Genomic DNA, 16,741 nt, shown 5'->3' on the forward strand with positions numbered 1-16,741 from the left:
GATAGTAATTGTAAGGTGTTGAGGGAGTTAACGTCGGTGTAGCAAATTGCGATGCCAAGGAAATAAAGCCTGATATGGAGGCTTTTGACTTCCACTTATGCAATAAAATAGCATTATTATTTAGGTAGATTAGTTAACATCTCTGAGGATACCTTAATCTTTGCATGGTTGTTGCCGACAACTTCTGATGAGGCTCATGCATTTTGCCATGATTGGATGCTTTCTCACGCTTTTCTCGGTTCCCTCCATTAATGCTTTTCTTCATTGTTTCCTAATAAACTTGTTGGGAGCTGGGATTCTGGGAATTGCTTTACCTAAGGGCTATTATTGTTTCTTTTCTTACTTCATCCATCCCCTATAAATTTCTTAAATTCATTGTACAATTAGTTTGATGTATAGTAATAAGTGTGAGAATCAAAACAATATTATTAGAAATGTAAAGAGATTGTGGGACTATCTTTTTTTTTCAATTTTTGTAACCATTGCCTGAAGCTAAAGGATGTTAGTTATTAGTTCACATCTTGCTTTCAACTATCACTATTTGGAGGATCTTGTAGCTAGAGAAATCCTCATAATTGGGTAAGATATTATAACACTACGGGGTTTAAAATATAATTGATTACAAATTCGCATTATCAAATATGAATTGTCTAAAAAATTGCTGTTTGCAAATGGCAAGACAGTTATCGTTCATACTCTATTAATTAAGGTAGTATCTGAGAGAGGCTATAGGAATTTGTTCAAACTTATGAGATTGTTTGACTCTGATAGGTTTTTTTGTTTAATTTTTTTTAATAATTTTCTTTGTGCAACATATTAGTTTAAATTATTTTAACTTATTCAATAATTTCTTATTGAGAATATTTACTTGATATATATTTATTTAAATCAATTTTTAGTAAATCTTTCAGTTTTGGAAAATATCTTTTATAGAAAGAAAAAATATATTTAATTATTTTATTTAAATTTAGAAAATAAAAATTGAGATATATAATAAATATTTGATATTTTGTTTTATTCTACTCTATATACATAAATAACTAAATAAATTCTTCCATACAACGTATATACTTCTCTCTTATATTTCTACAATTCTTAAAAAACCTTATTAGTAGTAGGATGTCTTTATGAGTGGCTTGTGATAAAAATAACAACACAACAACAATAACAGAAACCGTATAAATAAAGGTTTATATGCTTTCACGAGAGAATATACCAAAGTAATAAACTTACTCTTAAGATGATAGAAATGAGAAATAAAAAAAATATTAATAAATTCATTATCTTCAGATTATATATATCTAATTTTTCTCTAAATTTAAAAAATATATATATATTCATCATTTTCGTAAGCAATTTATCAAAATATAAAAATCTTATGTAGTAAAAGTTTATTAAATAATCAGTTAACTGATCTGTTGAATCACACGCATGTATAAAGAAAAATAATATTTTGTTGTACTAGTTTTCAAACATGGTGTTCCTATTGCTATTTGCAGTCCCCAACTGCTGTCATCAGGTCTTATTAAATCGATGGCAATGAATGGCTCAAAATACAGTCAAAGACCAGCATAGAAGACAGAAAATAGTTACATGAAAAATGTGTTTTTTTTTAAGATACAACATGTACAACTAAGATTTGAATTTGGACAATTATTTTCGTAACTCAAGGAGATAGCGATAATGCACCGAACATATACACAGACAACGGCTATTTCGGGCAAACATGAATACGTAAACACTGTAATAAAAGCATGAGAAACCACACATTATCATTTTCTAGATACCAAAACTCCTTAATAGGGTTCAACATATAAAGTTGTTGTTTGCATCGATAGAACTGCATGAACTTTTTCTTACATTAATTTCGACCAGAAAAACTTTTCCCATCATCTTTTCGAAAAAGGTGAGGATTAAAGAAACATAAGCATTGCTCGTTGTTATTTATTTTTTTTCGTAATTAAGTTTATGACATTATACAAGTCAAAATTGAAGATCTGATCTAGAAATCCATGTGCTGCTAAATTATGATTATCCTCATTCACATGGCATTGGAAACTTCGCGCCAGCGTTGAACTAAACCATTTCAAAGATGGTTACCAGTTTCACACAGCTACGAATATACATTTACGATCAAAATAAGAAACAATCAATGAACAAACTGTTAAATATTGTGTTTTGTCATTTATTTACTACATTATTTAAACGAACTGAACTATATATGATAACATTTATCATAATCATTTTAAAGATATAACATAAATGATTCAGCAAATAATAAAAATGAGTTAATGAAATTAATCCGAAATATTAAATGTGTGTAATTGGGTGAAGCAAGGTGAAGACAATGAATAGAGACAGTTTCTTTGTGTTTTATTTGATAGGTACGATGAACTGTGTGGAAATTGAAACAAATTGAAGCAAATTGAAAGAGGGAATGGTCAAAGAGAGCAGCTATTGTTAAGCTAAGTGTATGAGGTAACAAGAATTATATATTCCAGTGCTGCTGAATTTGCTGTGAGCTGTGTGCCTCGTGATCGTAATCACCACAATTTCATTCTTTTATTATTTTATATCAAGCTAATAAATTAATACACGCATTAACACTATCAGAACTCGGAACCTGAACCTGCCTGTAACACCCGTTGAATTTCTTTAATTTTATTATTTTAACTCTAACTAAACTTATAAACAATCATTTTTTTTTAAATAAATTTTGGATGACTTTTCGTATCCTTTCAAAAAAAAATTAAAACTTAATTCAACGTTTGATTCTAATCAATTTTTATTTTATTTATTTTTGTACCATCGTAAAAGAGACCAACACCTAAAGGGTGGCCAAAATCTCCTTTTTGAAAGTTTTTCAACTAGTTGAATGCCAATGCAGCCTAAATCTAAAAAGGCTATATTTTGTGACAACTTAATTTTTAACAAGTATAATTTCTATTTAATATAATCTCTAAATGATATTTGATTCCTTCGTAACCTCTTTATATATATATATATATATATAGAGTTTGCTAACATAAGCTCTTTTTTAGTTGGTACATTTTAGCAAATAAAATGTACCGAATTTTAGTAGACAAAAATACTCTCATATATTATGGATTATAAATTTTAAGGTCAAGAGTATTTAAATAATTTTCATTCTTAAAACTAAAAAAAAAAAAAACAAGAAACCTCCAAATATTTGGTTTCATCCCTCATTCCTCTCAACTTTTTCTCTTTCATCTCTCTCACTCTAACATTCTTTATGCCATCCCTACAATAGCTCCAACTAGAAAAATCAAAAACACTCACTTAACCTTAATCCACATTCCTCACTTATCCAATTTGATTATCTCTCATCTCCATCATCTCTCACTCACAGATAGTAACTCGTTTGTTCGTTCATTTGTTCATTTGTTTTCCACTTTAATAACAAAATAATTGATGATGTTGATGTTGATTTTTGATTAGAGGGTTGTGTTATATCTTTTTCCTTCTTATTGTTATTAAATTTTGTTTTTAAATTTTAGAATTAGTAGTTTATCTCTAGGGAGATTTAATATTTTGACTATTAAGTTGTCTAGAAATATTTTCTAGAAGAGAAAAATAGTCATGTGAAAAGGGGATTCCCGGAAAGAGTAAGTCATTGTCCAAAAAATGGATTTCTAAAGTTAGCTCTTAAAAATAATCCTAAAAACATATTTTTCACTGAAAAATATTTCGGAATATACTTTTCACCTTCCTGCATATAACCAACGCCAAAACACAACAAAAAATGAAGCTCCTGCACATCGTACTAAATGATTTACCAAGAACAAATTATCGAAGAAAGTTATGAATAGAGAAAATTATTATTGTTGACTTTGTCCCCTTATTCAGAAAAGAGACATTGCTCATTCCCTTTTGAATGTTTCATATTAATAAGCATATTTTCATTTCATTTTTTGTAAAAAGAATAAAAATATTCTAACAAATTACACATCTTCTAGTAGATTCGAGCATATTGCAGAATATTGAGTAGTTTTCAAGAAGAACTGCATTGATATACCAATTAATTAAAAATCAACTAGAAATTAGTAAACTAGTCATAATGAACATGTTAGCTCTCAGTTGGACCAGAAAATTATTTTCCAAAGTAAATCACATCATGTAAGTTTATTTTAAAAAATTTACATCTCCAACTTGTTTAGTCAATATAAACATGATGTTGTTATTCTGATTTATCATTTACCACAAAAGTGAAATTAAGAAACAAAAAAATGCACTAAATTTCAATTAGAATTTAAACTTAATAAATTTGTTATCATCACACTCATAGTTTAACTTCTATTCCTTTCATTTCTATGATTATATCAAAATTATAAAAGTGATGTTGTCATTCTGATTTATCACTTGTCGTATAAGTAAAACTAAGAAAAACAAAACATATTGAATTTCAAATTTGAATTTAAACTAATAAATTTGTTATCATTATGCTCATAGTTTAACTTCTACTCCTTTCATTTCTATTATTTTATCAAAATTTGTTTTAAGAAACTAAATGCTTTGCAACTATTATTAGTTTTGAAATTATTGAAATTATTGTAGACTTTACTTTTTTACAAATTTAATAACAATCAGAAGGGAAAAGATATAACATAACTCTCTAATAAAAAATCAGCATCAACATCATCAATTATTTTGTTATTAAAGTAGAAAACAAATGAACAAACAAAGCAAGAGCAACAAATTGCGGTGTCACAGGTTGCTATGTGTGGATTTAGAGAGGATGGAGATGAGAGATAAACAAATTGGATAAATGAGGAATGTGGATTAGAGTTACGTGAGTGTTTTTCATTTTTAAAATTATAGAGATGATATAGAGAATGTTGGAGTGAGAGAGATGAAAGAGAAAGGATTGAGAGAGAAATGAGAGATGAGAAAGAGGTGAGTAAGGGTTTTAGGGTTTCTTTTTTTTTTAGTTTTGAGAATGAAATTATTCAAATATCTTTGACCTTAGAATCATAATATATCAGAATATTTTTGTCTATTAAAATCCGGTACACTTCGCTAAAATGTACTAATTAAAAAAGAGTTTATGAATGTTAAAAACCCGTATATATTAACTCTCGTTCCTTTTATTTTTTAATTTGCCCTATACTCTAGTCAACCGACTGTTAGGCGATTTCAGCAAGCGTACCGAATCGTTCAAGTAATAAACCGTGGTAAGACTAGGTATCGTTTTCCCAAGAGACTCGTAATACTAGAAAATTGTGCGATTAACAACTCATCTAGACTCAAGAACAACTCATCATTTAAGAATATGTGCAAAAAGATAAATTCACAAGTAATTACAAGGTTGGACTTTGGTATTGAAGGCACTTGGAAATGGAAAAGACTAGAAATTGTATGAAATGACATTGTTAAGGTTAGTTTTCACCAATGCACTCTTGTGTATAACCAATTTCGTCTCCTCTCTATCAATTTACTAAAGTCAATCCACTAAAACACTCTAGCCCTAATCCCTTAGGTGAAAGAGCCTAGGTTTTCCTTATCAAACTCCAATCCCTTGGACAATCTAACAAGCAAACCCGCATTAAAGAGCTAGGATCTTAAGACAACATGTGAATCATCTTCCATCCCTAGAATCAATGACCACAAGGACTCTTGTTTCAGTTCAAGGTTTCATCTTACGTCCCCATAACCCATGAAACCCCAAAATCAAGTCATGAACATCCCCATTACATGCAAGCTTTAAGATTGGAAACAAGAATACTAGCAATTGATAGAAAAGGCATATATATATATATTCAAATCATTCAACAATTACATAAGATTCAAAGGCTACAACTAACCCCAACAAGATGGGTTTGGCTCTCCATTTCCATGGAGAGCCTTTAAGCTTACAAAATGGCCATGGAAGAAGATGAAGAACCCAAGAGGAAGAAGGGAGTGTTCCCACGAGCCCTAGCAGCCCTCCAAGCTCTCCTCTGAGTGAGATGCACCTCCAAAGAACCAAAGACCCCAAATGCTTCGAGACAACTTGAATAAATAGGCATTTTGACACATCAGCAGTGTCACCGCTCAGTTGCACCCCAGCGGTAGCATTCCAGAGAGCTGGCGCTCAGCTGCACGCCAGCTGCACCCCAGCGACAGCATTCCAGAGAGCTGGCGCTCAGCTGCACAGAAACTGTGCCGCTCAGCCACAACATTCCAAAATTCTCTCTTTTTGTTTTACTTGCTTTTGTGGCTGGTTAAGCTCTATACATTGGTGAAGGTTCTTCTAAGCATAATATTAGCTACAAAATAAGGGGATTAGTGATGATAATACATCAATGTAGCCTAAAACACATTTATTTAGAAAACAAGACAAAAGAAGAGGATTAAACAAGTTACAAGTTAGAAAGGAGTTGATTTTGCTACTAAAATTATGCTTAGATAATGGTAAGAATTAGCATTATCACCGACCTAACTTTATTAAATTGTTAAAAGCGGATTATGATGTGATCTTTACTCCCATATTTTTGGATGGGCTTATTATGGTGTTATGATAGAATAAAGAGTGTTGCTCCCTCCACCACCACCAAATGCTCCCTGCACCACCCTATACCTAATTTGTCCTTGCTATAAAATGGATGTCAACATCTGTTTCACCTTTAACGGATGTTGACATCTGTTTATATATTTTATATTTTAGTTTATTGTTTTTATTTAAAAAAAAACCTTAACGGATGTGGCACATCCTTTAACGAATGTGACATATCCTTTAACGGATGTGACACATCCGTTTAAGTAATTTTATAAAAAGTATTTAAATAATTTATTAAATAATAATACATAAATTAAATTAATAATTATTATTTTATTAAATAAAATAAAATTAATTTATATATAATCACGTAATAAATTTTAAAAAAATTAAATAATATTTATATATTAATTTAAAATACAATAAATTAATAAACTAAAAACTTAAAACAAAAACCTCAACGGATGTTGCCACATCCATTTAAATAGGTTTATAAAAAATATTTAAATAATTATTTATATAATAATACATAAACTAAATTAATAATTATTATTTATTAAATAAAATAAAATAAATTAATACATAATTACATAATAAATTTTAAAAAAAATAAATAATATTTAAATATTAATTTGAAATACAATAAATTAATAAACTAAAAACTAAAAAAAAAACTCAACAGATGCCATCACATCCGTTTAAGTAGATTTATAAAAATTATTTAAATAATAATACATAAACTAAATTAATAATAATTATTTTATTAAATAAAATAAAATTAATTAATATATAATTACGTAATAAATTTTAAAAAAATTAAATAATATTTATATATTAATTTAAAATACAATAAATTAATAAACTAAAAATAAAAAACAAAAACTAAACAGATGTCGTCATATTTGTTAACGGATGTCGCCACATCTGTTAACGGATGTCGCCACATTTATCAACGGATGTATCCACTTAAGTAAATTTATAAAAAATATTTAAATAATAATACATAAATTAAATTAATAATAATTATTTTGTTAAATAAAATAAAATTAATTAATATATAATTACGTAATAAATTTAAAAAAATTAAATAATATTTATATATTAATTTAAAATACAATAAACTAAAAACTAAAAAAAAAACCTCAACGGATGTCGCCATATCCGTTAATAGATGTGACACATCCGTTTAAGTAGATTTATAAAAAATATTTAAATAATAATACATAAACTAAATTAATAATAATTATTTTATTAAATAAAATAAAATTAATTAATATATAATTACGTAATAAATTTTAAAAAAATAATATTTATATATTAATTTAAAATATAATAAATTAATAAACTAATAACTAAAAAATCCTCAACAGATATGGTCACATCTGTTGAAGAATTTTTTTCTTCAACGGATGTCGATATTCGTTGAAGAAAAGAAGTGAGGTGTAGGATATTTTAAAATATAAAAAATAATTTTGGAATTTTAAATAATATGGTGGTACAAAGAGCAATATGGGGTGGTGTAGGAAGTAACCCTCTGGAATAAAATCCTAGAAAACAAAATGCATTCAAAATTAATATAATGTTTACAAAATCCAACATAAATATTAAGAATAAAATAAGAGTATGACAAACACTCTTTTACGAATGCTGTTTTTGTTTCTGTAGATTTAAATGAAAGGCTAAAATTATGATTTGGATACATTAATTGTTTTGGATTTAGATGCTGTTTTTGTTTCTGTAGATTTAAATGAAAGGCTAAAATTATGATTTGGATACATTAATTGTTTTGGATTTAGACTCTGATGAGGGAAGGGGTAGCATGGTAGAATGTTGCCTCAGTGTGTGTCAGTGAGCTGAAAAACACTTTTATTATACTTTTTAATAATTGGTTTAATAAAGTACGACTATGAGTTTGATTGAGAAACTTAAAACAGAATTAACACTGAGGTCTTTTATTTAAAATTCAATTTTTGGGTTTTTTTATGCAATTTGTCAGAATCATTAAAAACGCATCCAAAAATTCCTCTGAACGGACGTCAGGTGTCAAGCGACGAGGATCCGAAAATCAGATAGTGGAATGCAGGTGTCGGCAGGTGAGCGAACGTTCGTTTTTGACGTGAGAAGCAAAACTGATTTTTGGAAAGTTTACGTCACACTCTCTGCATGCACCTTCTTCTCCAAACTCTGAAATTCTCATTTCTCCTCCTTCTCTCTAAAAGCTCTCCCTTCTCTCTACTAAATCTCACATTTTCTCTTCTCCGATCACCGTTCAGGCACCGTAGAAGAACTTCTGGCGTCCAGAGTTTCAGTTTGAACCGAACGGTTTCGGGTTCTGAACTGGTAAGTTCTTCTTCTCCTTAGCCGTTCGTTATCTGGTACATGCAAACCATGTTCTGGTTGCATGATTTCATCTCGTCTGAGCCATTGTTGGTTTTCTGTTTGGTTAGTTTTTGAAGAACTATTGAGCATTGAGGGTAGAAGGAATTTTAGTCAGACGAACCTTAATTCTGCCTCTGGGAACGTTCGTTCATGCTCAGAGGTAAGGGAAGCTTATTTAATTTAATTTGTATGTTTACTGTGTTGTATGAACGTTCGTTGGATTGACTGAATGAATATGATGTATGATGGTTGATATGTCTGGATTGTATGAAGTATGAAAATTGATTATGATATGAATGTATAAAGTTATGAAACTATATGTTAAGAAATGAGTTGGAATATAAATGATTCTGGTATGAAATTTTCCTATGAAAGAGTACGTTCGTCACTGAACGGTCATCGACCATTCGGTATTTCTAGTAAACTTGGTTAGAATTGGATTATTTCATTTGGGAAGAATCATAGTTGAGAACGAGCGTCTTCACTTCGAAATACTGTGCATGAGCGTTCGGCCAAGCGTAGTTGGTTATTGGCGTTCGGTTATAAACTTAAGTATATATATATATATATATATATATATATATATATATATATATATATATATATATATATATATATGTAATTGTATATTTTAGTTATTCTTAAACACTACTCCAATAATATCTTAGTATATTTATCAAGCCTCTCATCTATAAGTTTAGTAGCACTTGGTCTTATACCAAGTGTTCGTACTAAGTAAGTGTTCTAGCTCCTTAAGCAAAACTTCATAATAAGAGCGTTCGTTCAAGCCCACTAGGGTTCGCTCGCTATAGTGTTCAGTCTTTGACTAGCATTCGGATTTCTTGATACTAAACCCAAATAAGCTAAGTTTTCATAAGCGTTCGGTTTCATCATGGGAATTCTTCTAAGTATTATTCTTGAAGTGTCTGTATACATTGGTTACGGTATAGAGCCTAGTAATGGGCATGGTCATTTCGATGTTCGGTTGAAGTCATCAAGAGTCAGTTCATTTAATTGACCCACTTTCTAACTAACGTTCGTTCCATTCGTTTCTTGTGATATTTGATTGTACTCGGTTTATTTCTCAACCCGATAGTAACCCTCTTAGTCTAAATCCATTCTGGAACTGGAGACCTCTCGGTCTCGCTCCAAGTGTTCAGTCTCGTTCTGAGTTAGGGTTGAACGTTCGGTATTTGGTACCCTTTCGGATCTTTGTGAGAAATGTTTAAGTGAGATGAATAATAATGAAAGATAAGAGAATATGATATGGATGAAATGTTTTGGATTATGGACGAGCGTTCCAGGGAGGAACGACTCATGAATGAATATTGAAATTAGTAAAGTATGAATGTGGTCATGTTAAGCTGGCGGTTCATCCTGATGTTCCGTGAGTACTCGTCCTCACGTAGAGGAGGGTAGGTCATGTGTGGGAACGGCAGGAGGTCCTAGTCCTTATGGTTAATTTGGACAGATAGGACTAACCTCGGGTAGCAGCTGTTGAGGGCATCCCAGTTACTACATCACCCGGGTGCATGAACGTCGTAGCTACACAGATTTCATACAATCCGGACAGTCAGTCTAGTATTAGGCTTTGTATGAACGAACTATGAACTATCTTGTTTGTTTGATTTTGTGAAATGTATGTTTATACATGAATTAAATTACATAAGCTTACCCTGTGTTTCCTGTCTTGTCTTGTTTTGTACGTTCGTCTTTGTCGTTGCAATGATCATCCGTGTGGATGTGAGCAGAAAGAGACGAGCTGCTGGAAGAGGCGCTGGAGGAAGAAAACCTAGTTGAGGTTGAAGTTAAGACCGAACAGTAGGACATTCGATTAGTAGTTTAGTTGATTGTAAGGTGGTCGTTCGATCACCTTCTCTTTTTGGTTTATTATGACCGTTCGGTATTCTTTCTTTTGTAAACCGTTCGGTCAGAATTGTACTCTTGTATAGTTTTAAATTCTCGTAATGCTTTGTAAGACCGTTCGGCCATAACCGTACGCACTCTTTAGTGTAAGACTGGTCTGAATTATTATTAAATGTGATTATTCTATTATATAGTTTTAGACTATATTTTTGGGATGTTAGATAATTAATCTAAGCAAAAGTTTCAATTTCTTAAATTTTTGTTAATGTAAATTTTGTGTTAATATAACTAAGACATTAGTATTTTCACATTAATATTTAACAACTTATAAGACTTGTGAGTTTATGATGTGAACGTTGAGTTATGTTAAAAATATATTATTTAAAGTTTTACATTGAATTTAGTTCATGAAATTTAACTCCATTAAATATTTGTTTGTCATAACCGGTTAATATAACTAATTAAATAATTTATACACTTTCAAACCAATTTCATCTTAAAAAAATTTGAATAAATTCATATTTATATTTTATAACCTCCAGAAACAGTAAATATACACAATTAACCAAAAAAAAATCCAAATAAATGCAAATATTTGATAAAAGATACTTCCACCTTCCATTTTATTACTTCTTGACAGCCAAATATATAACATTGATTCTTTCAAATAAATAAAGTTCATGCTTTCTTCAAGGCTGGAGCTTCGTAGACAGATTCATAAAACACTCAAACTTTGTTTTTTTCTTTTTCAACTTTACAAAGTCTTATCTCTCGTCTATGAGGTAGCAGTTGCATCAAATATTACGAACCACTATTTAGTTTATTAATTAATTCCTTATATACCAAATTTAAATATCCATTTTATATATATATATATATATATATATATATATATATATATATATATATATATATATATATATATATATATATTCCCTTACCACAAACATTATGGCTGAAAATAAAATTTTAAAAAGGGTCTTCAGTTAATTATTTATTTTTGTCTATATTTTCTTATTCATTTCCTATGTAACTATGGTCATCGATCGGAATTTAAATAGCCAATTCACGCCAAACAATTGTTTTGTTTTATTTAATACCATAGATTGACCTCAAATATGTTCCAAAGAGGATGTGCATGACATAATATATTTCATATATGCAATAAATTTTAGGATAAAAGATTTTTTATTTTAAAAGTCCACAAATATTGTGTAAATAAAATTTCTAATTAGCACTGTATTTTATTTTTCGGATGAAAAAATTTGTCTCATTTAGAAATGCAAACAGCTACGTACCGCCTGATTTTAAAGCTCAATCCAACATCTTTTTTTTGTAAGTTTTGCTTTACTCATTATATTAGAATTAGATTAAATAACATGTTCATTGAGTACAATTAATCCAACTTTAACTCAGAATAATATATGAATAATACAAATATTTATTTGATATTTTTTATTTGAAAAACAATTTTATAGCTCACATCATTATGTGTTAGCTGTTATAATTCAAATTCTCTTTCTGTTTTGTTAGTTTAGTTAGTTGCTCTGTTTCTGTACATACCATCTGCATGCCTTTATATTCCATGCAGACGTCCCTGTATAACTCTAGTTTTTGCTTTATCTTTCTCTCAGTAAATCCTTCGTGTTTCTTTCCGTTTGTTCCATTAGTGGTATCCAGAGCCAAGGTTCCCTTACCTTGGGCGTGTGGGCTTTTTGTGGGTTCTCTCCTGTTCTTTGTTGTGTCTGGTGGTGTCTCTGTTGTTGTTCAAGATTGTTGTTCTTGGCTCGTGAGTATGGCTGCTGATCTTTCATCATCACAACTTCCAATTTTAACAGATAAAAATTGGAACCGCTGGAGCACCCAGATGAGGGTGGTGTTTCGTGTGCAAGGTGTAAGTGGGGTCATTGAGAAGACAGAGGATGATTCTTCCGGCAGAGAAGGACAAGAAAAGGAGTTCAAGCAGAAAGATGATAAAGCGTTGATGCTCATTCATCAATGTGTTGATGACGTCCATTTTGAAAAGATTCAGAACGCGTCTACAGCTAAAGAAGCATGGGGCATCTTGATGCGATGTTATTCGGGAGGAGAAAAAGTTAAGAAGGTGCGACTCCAAGCACTCAGAAGACAGTACGAGCATCTGGAATTGGAGGAAGGTGAACGAATAAATGAGTTTTTCAGTCAAGTCATAACGATCAAAAATCAAATGAAAGCCTGTGGTGAAGAGATTACAGACACGATGGTCATCGAGAAAATCATGAGGTCGTTACCGGAAATGTTTGACCACATAGTTGTTGCCATTGAGGAATCAAGGGATATTTCTAAACTCAAGATTGAGGAACTTCAAAGTTCTTTAGAAGCCTATGAAATGAGGAAGCTTGAAAGGAAATCTAAACGTGATGATCAAGCTCTGAAAGTCAGATACGTAAAAGGAGAAGAGAAAAGGAAGATCAAGAAATGGGAAGGAAAACCAAGAAAAGGGAAGTGGAAGAAAGAAGGAAATAATGCTGATAATGAAGAACCGGATGAGAAATCCGATACTAGTACATCTGATTCAAAAGACAAGAAAGGTTACAAGAAAAGCTGGAAAAAGAAGAAAGATAAAAGGAATATAGAATGCTTTAATTGTCATAAGTATGGTCACTTTGCGTCTGAGTGTTTTCCAGAGAAATCCAAAGAGAAGAAGAGCAAGGAGAAAGAAGCGCATGTTGCTGAAGAAGACTCGGACACAGAGACAACGCTAACTCTGATGGTGTTAACAGCAACAGAATGTACAAATCATTTGAACAAGACCTGGTATCTCGACTCTGGATGTTCAAATCACATGACATGCAACAAGGAGTGGCTCGTCAATCTTAAACAGACCAAGAAGAGCAAAATTAAATTCGCTGATGATAGCACATTAAAGGTTGAAGGTGCAGGAGATGTGGTGATTAATAGAAGGAATGGTTCTCAGGTAGTTATCTCAAATGTGTTGTATGTTCCTGATATGAAATGCAACCTCCTTAGCATTGGGCAATTGGTTGAGAAAGGTTTTACCGTGTTTATGGGAAATCAAAATAAGGTTGAGCTATACGACAGCAAGAATAGATTAGTCTTGATTAGCAAGATCTCTCATAATAGAACATTTCAAGTATGTTTCGATGGAACCGAGAATATACAATGTCTATCAGCTGTTAAGAACGAGGAAAGTTGGAAGTGGCACTTACGATATGGACATTTAAATTTCAGAGATTTAAAAAGGCTCGAAGAAAAGGATATGGTAACAGGTATGCCACATATTTCCATACCAGATGATAATTGTAAATCTTGTTTGGCAGGCAAGCAACCTAGAAAAACTTTTCAATCTGAAATAGAGATGAGATCAAAAGGATGCCTTGATATCATACATGCGGACATTTGTGGTCCTTTAGATACACCATCCCTTGGTGGAAATAGGTATTTTATCGTGTTCGTGGATGAATTCAGCAGAATGTGTTGGGTTTATATGATCAAATTGAAAGGAGAAGCTCTTGATGTGTTCAAGAGGTATATTGCTGGTGTGGAAAGAGAAAGTGGAAAGATGTTGAAGGTTCTTAGAACTGATGGTGGAGGTGAGTTTACCTCTAATGCGTTTGAAGATTTCTGCCAAAAGAAAGGTATAAGTCATGAAGTTACTGCTCCATATACCCCACAACATAATGCTCTGGTAGAAAGGAGAAACCGCACTATCCTGAATACTGCAAGATGTTTGATGAAAGAAAAGAACGTGCCACGTGATTTTTGGGCAGAGGCAGTTGCTACAGCTGTATATCTCTTAAACAGATGTCCTACAAAGCGTATCAAAGGAAAGGTGCCTCTCGAAGTATGGACAGGTAATACACCTTCTGTAAAGCATTTAAAAATCTTTGGTTCCCTTGCGTTTGTTCATGTTGCAGATCAGAAACGTACCAAACTTGAAGACAAGAGTGAACCTATGGTGTTCATGGGATATCATTCCACTGGAGCGTACAAGCTCTACAATCCAAGGAAGCAAAAAATGGTCATCAGCAGGGATGTGCTTGTGTTAGAAAAGGAAACCTGGGACTGGAGCAACATGCATAAGAATCCTAAAAGAATCGTGATACGAGAAACTCTCGAAAATCTTGAAGAAGAAGAAGGAACAAAGGTTGTACCTGAAACTGAGGATGAACCTGCAGAGAACATCAGTGTTGAAGTTGGTAATCAACGACCAAGAAGGCAGATTGTGAGATCCTCAAGACTTTCCGATTATGAGACGTACTCAGATTCTGCTATTGATGAGGAAGGGAGTCTAATCCACATAGCTCTAATGGCAGAGGCAAAGCCTGTGAGTGTTGATGATGCACTTAAACAACCTGTCTGGAAGAATGCTATGATGGAAGAACTTAACTCCATTGAAAGGAACAACACGTGGCGCTTAGTTGATCTCCCACCTGGAAAATGTAGCATTGGGGTCAAATGGATATTCAAGAGAAAACTAAATCCAGATGGCTCGGTGTCAAAGTATAAGGCACGTCTCGTTGCCAGGGGATTTTTGCAGAAAAAGGGCATTGATTTTGACGAGGTCTTCGCACCAGTGGCGAGATTGGAAACCATTCGTATGGTGGTGGCAATTGCTTGTGCTCGAAGATGGCAGATCTATCAGCTTGATGTCAAGTCTGCTTTTCTTCATGGAGTATTGGAAAAAGAGGTTTACGTACAACAACCTCCAGGTTTTAAGATTAAGAATGATGAGAGAAAGGTCTATAGGTTGCAAAAAGCCTTGTATGGTCTACGCCAAGCACCCAGAGCTTGGAATAAGAGGATTGACTCTTCTCTAATAAATCAAGGATTTGAAAAATGCAAGGTTGAACACAGTGTCTACGTGAAAGAAACATCAAAAGGTAATATGTTAATTGTTTGTTTATACGTAGATGACTTACTTGTAACAGGATCAAGGCTGGAGGATGTAGATAAATTCAAGATGAACATGAAAAGAGACTTCGATATGACAGATTTGGGAGAACTCTATTATTTCCTCGGAATGGAGTTCACACGGTCTGAAAGAGGTATTGTTATGCACCAACAGAAGTATGCAAATGAAATACTTGAGAGATTTCAAATGCACCAGTGCATTGCAGCTCAAAGTCCTTTAGAGGCAAATATAAAACTTGGGAATAACGATGCTGAAGAATATGCAGATGCCACAAAATACAAACAGGTTGTTGGGTCATTAAGATTTTTGTGTAATAGTAGACCTGATTTAATGTTTAGTGTAGGCTTGATAAGCAGGTTCATGTGCCAACCAAGGAAAAGTCATATGGACTCTACCAAGCGTATTCTCAGATATGTCAAAGGCACCACTGGCTATGGAATATTGTTTCCTTTTGGAAACCAGGAAAGCTGTTTGAAGGTCACAGGTTTTTGCGATTCTGACTATGGTGGTGACACTGTTGAGAGGAGAAGTACTTCCGGGTTCATATTCTTCATTAATGGAGCACCCATCTCATGGTCATCCAAGAAGCAAACTGTCGTTGCTCTGTCCAGCTGCGAAGCCGAGTATGTCGCAGGTTGCTATGCTGCATGCCAAGGAGTTTGGATTGAAGAATTATTATCTGAGCTGAGAATTGTTCTGGAAGAACCTGTGGAGCTGAGAATAGACAATACTTCAGCCATAAACCTTGCCAGGAATCCTGTCAGCCATGGGAGGAGCAAACATATTGAAGTGAAATTTCACTTCTTACGTGATGTTGTTAACAAGGAAAGGATCAAGTTGACATACTGCAAGACTTTGGAACAATTGGCAGATCTATGTACCAAGCCTTTAGCCATTGATAAGTTCGTGAATATGCGATCAAAAATTGGAATGGTGTCCTTCGAGAATTTGAATTAAGGGAGAGTATTAGCTGTTATAATTCAAATTCTCTTTCTGTTTTGTTAGTTTAGTTAGTTGCTCTGTTTCTGTACATACCATCTGCATGCCTTTATATTCCATGCAGACGTCCCTGTATAACTCTAGTT

The sequence above is a fragment of the Vigna angularis genome, chromosome 11 (genome assembly GCF_016808095.1).
Source record: "Vigna angularis cultivar LongXiaoDou No.4 chromosome 11, ASM1680809v1, whole genome shotgun sequence".
Taxonomy (NCBI): Eukaryota; Viridiplantae; Streptophyta; class Magnoliopsida; order Fabales; family Fabaceae; genus Vigna; species Vigna angularis.